Source organism: Tachyglossus aculeatus, unplaced genomic scaffold, assembly GCF_015852505.1.
Source record: "Tachyglossus aculeatus isolate mTacAcu1 unplaced genomic scaffold, mTacAcu1.pri SUPER_32, whole genome shotgun sequence".
NCBI lineage: Eukaryota > Metazoa > Chordata > Mammalia > Monotremata > Tachyglossidae > Tachyglossus > Tachyglossus aculeatus.
In genome coordinates this window covers 18,049-27,099 of record NW_024044838.1, presented here as the reverse complement: position 1 = coordinate 27,099, position 9,051 = coordinate 18,049, and the positions used below count along the sequence as shown (strand labels likewise).

Genomic DNA, 9,051 nt, shown 5'->3' with positions numbered 1-9,051 from the left:
GGAGTCATGTCATGGGTTCTAATCCTGGCTCTGCCACTTATCAACTGTGTGACTCTGGGAAAATCACTTCACTTCTCTGGGCCTCAGTTACCTCATCTGTAAAATGGGGATTAAGACTGTGAACCCTATTTGGGACAACCTGATTACCTCGTATCTATCCCAGCACTTAGAACAGTGTTTGGCACATAGTAAATAGCAAATACCATTATTATTATTACTACTGTTACTGTTATTACTACTATTATGGCTCCCACTACTATTACTACTGCTCCTACTATGGCTACTTCTGCTACAATTACTACTGCTACTACTACTGCTACTGCTACTACTACCGCTACTTCTATTACTATTACTTCTGCTGCTACTACTACTTCCACTATTAATAATTATGGAATTTATTAAGTGCTTACTATGTGCCAGGCACTGTACTAAGCCCTGGGATGGTTACAAGCATATTGCATTGGACACATGGGACTGGGGCTCATAGTCTCAACCCCCATTTTACAGATGAGGCAAATGGGGCACCGAGAAGTGAAGCGATTTTCCCAAGATCTTACAACAGACAAGCAGTGGAGCAGGGATTAGAACCCATGACCTTCTGACTCCCAGGCCAGTGCTCGATCCACTACACCAAAATACTCCTCCTTCTCCCCCTTCTCCTCCTCCCTTTTCCTCATCCTCCTTCTTCTCCTTCTCCTCCTCTTCCTCTTTCTACTATAATCACCATTACTACTACTACTACTACTACTACTACTACTACTACTACTACTACTACTACTATTATGACTACTCAGGGCCCATCCCACTTTCAGTCTCTCCCTGTGTTTGCTTCCTCTGACCATATCATCTATGTGGAAACCTAACACATGAGGGTCTACCTTCCCTCTAGAAGTCCTAGCTACAAGTCCTAGAACTTTGTAGAAGCCAAACAGGACACAGTGTAAAGATGCTTTACCAATTCAATCTTGAAATAATCAAGACCAGTTTGGGTGGGAGGGTCCAGCAGATATAGCTGGCATTCATTCATTCATTCAATTGTACGTATTGAGTGCTCACTGTGTACAGAGCACTGTACTAAGTGCTTGGAAAGTACAATTCAGCAACAGAAGCAATCCCTACCCAACAATGGGCTCACAGTCTGGAAAGGGGGAAACAGACAAAAGAACAAAAAAAGCAAGTGAACAGGCATAAGTAGCATCAATATAAATAAATAGAATTATAGATTTATACACATCATTGATAAAGTAAATGGAATAATAAATATGTGCATATATACAAAAGTGCTGCGGTGTGGGGAGGAGGGTAGAGCAGAGGGAGGGAGTCGGGGCGATGGGAGGGGAGGAGGAGCAGAGGAAAAGGGGGCTCAGTCTGGGAAGGTCTTCTGGAGGAGGTAAGATTTAAGTAGGGCTTTGAAGGAGGAACTGTGCTAGTTTGGCAGATGTGAGGAAGGAGGGCAATCCAGGCCAGAGGTGGGCCAGGATCGACGGTGGGACCTGTGAGAACAAGGCACAGTGAGGAGGTTAGAGGCTGAGGAGGGGAATGTGCCATCTGGGCTATAGAAGGAGAGAAGGGAGTTGTGGTAAGAGGGGGCTGTTTATCTATTTTTTTCTATTATTTCCTCAGACATCCTCTAGACATCTGGGAGAGGCTCAGCTAAACCGGGACATAAAAGTGGCTGAGACGTGAGGATGCTTGTTGGCTCCAATCTTTGAACAAGATGCTTCCATGAACTCCAGATCTAAAGTTAGGGAATCACTGAATTAGACTGTAGGGTCTGAAAGGAAAGCAGGGTATTATCTTGTCTGTGACTGCTCAGAACCCAGAACAGCACACTGTACATGCTGATTGCTGATGAGGCTAGAGGAGCAGTGTGACCTAGTGGATAGAACTAGAGCCTAGTAGTCAGAGGACCTGAGTTCTAATCCTGATCTTCCACATACATCCTCTATGACCTTGGACAAGTTTCTTAACCTCTCTATGTCTCGGTTACTTCATTTGCCACATGGGGATTCAATCCCTGTTCTCCCTCCTTCTTAGACTGTGAGTCCCATATGGGGCCTGATAATCTTGTATCTACCCGAGTCCTTAGAACAGTGGTCGGTACGTAGAAAGTGCTTACCAAATACTACTATTATGATTGCTCTCTCTCCCCCCTTCTAGACTGTGAGCCCGTTGTGGGCAGAGATTGTCTCTGTTGTTGAGTTGTACTTTCCAAGTGCTTAGTACAGTGCTCTGCACAAAGTAAGCTCTCAATAAATACGATTGAATGAATGCATTAATTAATTATTATTTTTATTACTCTCACTGTCACCTCCATTTCCTTCACATCCAGAGTACCTACACCCCCTGTCTACCTCATCATCAATGGTATTTATTGAGCGCTTACTGTGTGCAGAGCACTGTACTAAACACTTCGGAGAATACAACACAACAGAGTTGGTAGATATGTTCCCTGTCCACAACGATCTTACAGTCTAGAGGGGGAGACATAAATCAATATAAACAAATAATTTAAAATATATAATTTAAAGATATGCGCACAAATGTTGTGGGGTTGGAGGTGGGGCAGTTATTAAATACCCAGACATCACAGATACAAGTGCATAGGTGACACAGAAGAGAGAGAGAGAGCCAGGAAAAATGGGGTTTATTTAGGATAGACCTTTTGGGGAAATACACTTTCAATAAGGCTTTGAAGGTCGGGGAAGTTGTGGTCTGATGCATATGGATGGGAGGGAGTCCCAGGCTGGCTAAAGCCGAAGCCCACGTATGCTAAAATGGAACTGGAGGTATAAACATGACTTGTTATGGGGAAAAAGAGAGCTTCTTCTCCCACCAATGGCAGGAGAGCAAACTCTTTCTTCCTGAACAGGAGAGGGGAGAACTGAGTTCTCCCTCTTCTCCTTCTTCTCCTCCTTCCCCACCTTCTTATGTGACCTTAGGCAAGTCACTTACCTTCTCTGGGCCTCAGTTCGCTCATCTACAAATGGGGGTTCAATATTTGTTCTCTTTCCTACCTAGACTGTGAGACCCATGTGGGAGATGCTTTTCTTGTATCTACCCCAGCGCTTAGTTCGGTGCTTGGCACATAAGCAATGAATATTCCTTGATTCAATCATATTTATTGAGCGCTTACTGTTCTCAGAGCACTGTATTAAGTGCTTGGGAGAGTACAAAACAGCAATAAACTGACACATTCCCAACCCACAAAGAGTTTGCAGTCTAGAGCAGGGGGAGAAAGATATTAATACAAACAAATAAATTACAGATAGGTGCACAAATGCTGTTGGGCTTGGAAGGGGAAAGAACAAAGGGAGCAATTTCGGGGCTATGTACAAAGGAGTGGGAAAAGATGAAAGGGGAGCTTAATCAGGGAAGGTCTCCTTGGGGACATGAGCCTTCAGTAAGGCTTTGAAGGGAGGGAGAGTAATTGTTTGTTGGATTTGAGGAGGGAGGGCATTACAGGCCAGAGGCAGGACATGGACAAGGAGTCAGCAGTGAGATAGATGAGATAGTGGTACAGTGAGAAGGGTGGCATTAGAGGAGTGAAGTGTGTGGATTGGGTAGTAGTAGAAGAGTAGCAAGGTGAGGTAGGAAGGGGAAAGGTGATGGAGTGCTTTAAAGTCAATGGTGAGGAGGGGTTTTTTTATGCAGAGGTGGATGGGCAACCCCGGAGTTTCTTGACGAGTGGAAAAACATGTACTGAACGTTTTTGTAGAAAAATGATACAGGCAACAGAGTTAAGTATGAACTGGAGTGGGTAGAGGCAGGAGGCTGGGAGGTCAGCAAGGAGGCCGATGCAGTAATCCAGGCGGGATAGTATGAGTGATTGTTTTAAGGTGGTTGCAGTTTGGGTGGAGAGGAAAGGGTGGATTTTAGGATGTGGTGAATGTGGGACCGACAGGATTTAGTTATTTAGTGTTGGATTGAGTATGTGGCTTGAATGAGAGAGAGGAGTCAAGGATAATGCCAAGGTTATGGGCTAGTGAGATAGGAAGGTTGGTGGTGCTGTGGTGCTCTCTACAGGGATGGAAAGTCAAGGGGCAGATAAGGTTTGGGTGGAAAGATAATGAGTTCAATTTTGGACATGTTAAACTTGAGGTGATGGGAGGACATCAAAGTAGAGATGTCTTGAAGTCAAGATGAAATGTGAGACTGCAGAGAGGGAAAGAGATCGGGGAGGAGATGTAGATTTGGGTATCATCTGCATAGAGGTGGTATTTGAAGCCATGGGAGTGAATGAGAATTCCAAGGTGTCGGTGTGGATGAAAAATAGGAGACCCAGAACTGAAGCTTGAAGGACTCCCACAGTTAGGGGGTGGGACATAGAGGAGGAGCCCATAAAGGAGACTGGGAATGAACGGCCAGAGAGATGAGGAGAACCAGGAGACGACAGAATTGGTGAAGGCATGGTTGGATAACGTTTCCAGGAGAAGGGGGTAGTCCACTCTGTCGAAAATGTATGAGAAGTCTAGGAGAATTAGAATGGAGTAGAGGCCGTTGGATCTAGCAAGAAGGAGATGATTGAGAACCTTTGAGAGGGTGATTTCTGTGTAGTGAAGGGGGTGAAAGATAGTTTGGATAGGATCAAGGAGAGAACTGGAGGAGAGGAATTTAAGATAGCTGGTGTAGGTAACTCACTCAAGATGTTTAGACAGAAAAGGTGTGAGGGACATGGGGAAATAACTGGACGGAGCCGTGGGGTCAAGGGAAGGTTTTTTTAGGATTGGGGATACATGGGTATGTTTGAAAGCAGTGGGGAAGAAACCAATGGAGAGCAAACTGTTGAAGATGGTTGTTAAGGAAGAAGGGATGGGGCAAGATGTTTGATAAGGTATGAAGGAATGTGGTTGGATGCGCATGTGGAGGGGGTGGCTTTTGAGAGGAGGCAAGAGATCTCCTCTAGAGATACTGCTGGGAAGGATGGGAAAGTTGAAGAGGGGGCCGGAAGAGGGAGGGACTGAAGAGGGGCAGGGGAGATTTTAGGAAGCTCACATCTGACAGTGTCAATTTTCGAAATAGAGTAGGTGGCCAGGTCATTAGAGGAAAGGGATAGGCGAGGCAGAGGGACTGGGGGCTTGAGGAGGGTGTTAAATGTCTGGAACAACTGGCGAGCATGATGGGCAAGAGTGCCAATAAGGGTAGAGAAATAATTCTGCTGGGCAGAAGAGAGAGCAAAGTTAAATCATGAAAGGATAAACTTGAAATGGGCGAAGTCGACCTGACATTTAGATTTCCACCAGCAGCGGCTTGAACACAAGAGTGAATCAGGCAGATTGTGCAGGTGATCCAGGGCTATGGGTTAGAATAACAAAGGGATAGGGGAGCAGGGGAGCTGAGTTCCACAGAGAGGATCGTGTTGGGAGTGTCTATTTCTTCATCAAGGACGGCGAGTTGAGGTATGAAGACTAAGTGGGGCATGATGAGTTGAGGAAATTGGATGGAGTCAATATATCAGAGGTCTCTGTCAAGGAATAGCACAGATTTATGAGGAGGAGTGTGGGACAGGAGGCAAGTGAAGAGGTTGTGGTTACATAGAGGAATTTGAGAGTTGGTGAGATTTTACAGTGGTTAGTGATGATGAGATCGAATGTGCGTCCACGTTGGTGAGTGAGGGAGGTAGGGTGAAGCAAGAGGTCAGCGGAGTTGAGGATCAATAGAAGGTCGTCAGCAGAAGGGCCATCAGGAACATCAGTTTCGTATTATATTATATGCATCTCCTAATGGTAATAAATAATAATTGTGGTATTTGTTAAGTTTTTATAATGGGTCAAGGACTATATTAAGCCTTGGGATAAATAATTAAGTCAGACACAGTCTCCATCTCTCATGGGGTTCACAGCCTAAGGGCGAGGGAGAAAAACTGTCAGATTCCCAATTTTAAGATGAGGAAACTGAGACCCAGAGGCTTCAAGCAACTGGGAGCTATAGGAATAGAACCCAGGTCCTCCGATTCCCATGTCTGTGCTCTTTCCTACTAATGTATGATTCTCTTCCCTCCTCCAGGAAAACATAGTATCACCTTAAAAGCATGGGCAATGGCACGGCAGTGATAGAATCCTGGGATTCTCAGAGGATCGGGAGCTGCAGCTACTCCACGCCGTTCTGTTCCTCCTTCTCTATCTGGCGGCCCTGACAGGGAATCTCCTCATTGTCACTCTCACCACCCTTGACAGCTCATCCACACCCACATGTACTTCTTCCTAAGGAACCTGTCCATCTCGACCTCTGCCTCATCACCACCATTGTCCCCAAGTCCATTCTCAATTCCCTGACCAAGAACAGATCCATCTCTTTCCCTGGCTGCATCCTCCAGGAGTTTTTCTTCGGATCCTCTGCCAGTTCTGAAATGGCCTTGATCACGGCAATGTCCCACCACGGCTACGTGGCCATTTGCGCCCCTTGAGCTATGATATTCTCATAAATCCAAGGGCTTGTGGGAAGATGGTTGCTGCGTCCTGGTTCAGCGGCGTTCTCAATGGACTCCTGCACAAGGCTGTGTCCTTCTCCACACCCTTCTGTGGGTCCAAAGTGATTAATTAATTATTCTATGACATCCTTCCGCTCCAGAGACTCTCCTGCTCCAGGGGTTTCCACAGTGAACTGGGAGCCATTGCTTTCAACGTGCCTGGGTCTGGCTGCTTTGCCTCTATAACTCTATCTTACATATGCATCTTCTCGGCTGTGCTGAGGATGCGGTCCACAGCAGACCAGGTCAAAACCTTCTCCATAAGCCTGCACCACCTCTCCGTCGTAGCGTTATTCGTCTCCCCAGCCCTGTTAGAATATTCCACCTCCATCGCCAAGCCCCCAACCATTCTTGACCTGGTGGGGCCCCTCTTCTACACCGTGGTGCCTCCCACTCTGAACCCCCTCATCTACAGCCTGAGAAACCAGGACGTGAAGGCAGCAGTGAGAAAACCTGTCTGCAGATCGAAAATGATCTGTAACAGTCCCGTCCTCAGCTTTGCCATACCACGTCCCCCTTTTTCATAGCCCTTGTGGGTGGTCTCCAACGGAGTTGGCTATGTGAATGACCGTGTCAATGTGGATTGTACTAGTCAGTCCTTGTGCTTATGTGCATGATAAGATAGATTGTGGTGATTCCTTGAAGACCCCAAAATTGGACAGAAATACACAGAAAAGTCCATCTTGCCTGTTAGATTCTTGAGGCTAGGGATTTTGTCTACCAACTCTGTTGTATTTTCCCAAATGCTTAGTATAGTGCTCTGCACACCGTAAACACTCAATAAATATCATTGAATGATTGATTGATTGAAAATGTTTGAGGAGGACTGTTGCCTAATGGAAAGAGCATGGAACTGGGACTCAGAAGATCTGGGTTTTAATCCTGTCTCTGCCACCTGACTGCTGTGTGTGACCCTGTGCAAGTCACTTAACTTATCTTTGCCTCAGTTGCCTCATCTTTAAGATGGGAAGACTGTGAGATCCATATGGGACAGGGACTGTGTCCAGTCCAGTTAGTTTGCTTTTACCCCAGCGCTTAGTACAGTGCCTGGCACATAGTAAATGCTTAACAATAACCATAATCATCATTATTATTTGTAGTAGTCATAGTTAACAAATACCATTAAAAAATGATTGAAAATATTTATTGATACTCTCAATCAATCATATTTATTGAGTGCTTACTGTGTGCAGAACACTGTGCTAAGTTCACTGTGGGCAGGGAATATGTCTGTTTTTTGTTATATTGTAATGATGATGATGATGATCGTATTTGTTAAGTGCTTACTATGTGTCAGGCAGTTTTCTAAGTGCTGGGGTAGATACAAGGTCATATTGTGCTCTCCCAAGCGCTTAGTACAGTGGTCTGCACACAGTAAGCACTCAATAAATATGACTGAATGAAAGCACAGTATAACAGACTTGATAGACACAATGCGTTTACAGCTTAATATCTAGGGAAGACTTTAGATGCCAGTCCTGAATCCTGGGAGGGGTCCTACCTGAGAGTCAGAAGGAAGTTAGTGACTCAAATCATCTCTTGAATACCCTGGTTTAGAGCCTCTCCCTTCAAGACTCTGGCCTGAGACGTGGTCCCGGACCATGGAGATCCAGGGCAGGAAAGATTTGGTTTGTGGTCCCTAAGGAATTAACAAGGACAACAAAGTGCCCAGAGCCCAACTCCTCTCAGCCCACAGGAAAAAGGGCTGACACCACATTTTGCATGCCCACTTGATTCTCCACTTCCTCTGCTTGCTACGTTTTGGTTGTCCATTTGCCCCTCCATTTCTTCTGCTTGCTGCTGTTTTGATGCCTATTTGCCCCTCCATTTCCTCTGCTTGCTGCTGTTTGGATGCCTGTTTGTCCTTGCTTCCTCTGCTTCGATGTCTGTTTAAGAAGACAGACTCTCCCCACCTTCAAGGACTTATTGAAGGCCCTTCTCTTCCAAGAGGCCTTCCCCGAACGACCCTCATTTCCTCTCCTCCTTCTCCCTTCTGTGTCGCCCTTGCACATGGATTTGCTCCCTGTATTCACCTCCTACCTCTGCCCCTCAGCACCTATGCCCATATCCATAATTTATTCATATGAATATCATTCTCCCTGCTCACCACTAGCTTACAGTCTAGAGGTCATGGATTCATCGATTTCTTTATTTCTGTATTCAGTCACTTATGTCTATTTAGCTGACCATCTATGGATGATCAGATGAGCGGAAATGTGTTTGACAGAATTTTTTGCATACTTGTCTACTCTGCCCTTGAAAATACAACAGTGCCCCTTGTACGAGGGGGGTTCCTGTCCCATCTTAGGGCTCACACTTTTATTCTGCATTTTCCAGATGAAGTAATTAAGGCACAAAGAAGTGACGTGACTTGCCCAAGGTCACACAGCAGACAGGTTTGATCATTGCTTTCGCTTCCCAGGCCCCTCTAAATCCAGGAACAACTTTTGTTTGAACCAAGGAGCATCAGATGGGGAGAAAGGAAGTTCAGAACCAAATATAAAATCCTAGACATGATGCCACCTACAATTAGGAAGACAGAACAGCAGGTAGTCAAACTGTCTAATGTAAAACTGGACAAA

General features: G+C 45.5%; 1 pseudogene; it reads left to right on the top strand.

The window, feature by feature from the left end:
* Nucleotides 1–6,031: 6,031 nt before the first annotated feature.
* Nucleotides 6,032–6,996, top strand: LOC119921871 (annotated as a pseudogene).
* Nucleotides 6,997–9,051: the final 2,055 nt, after the last annotated feature.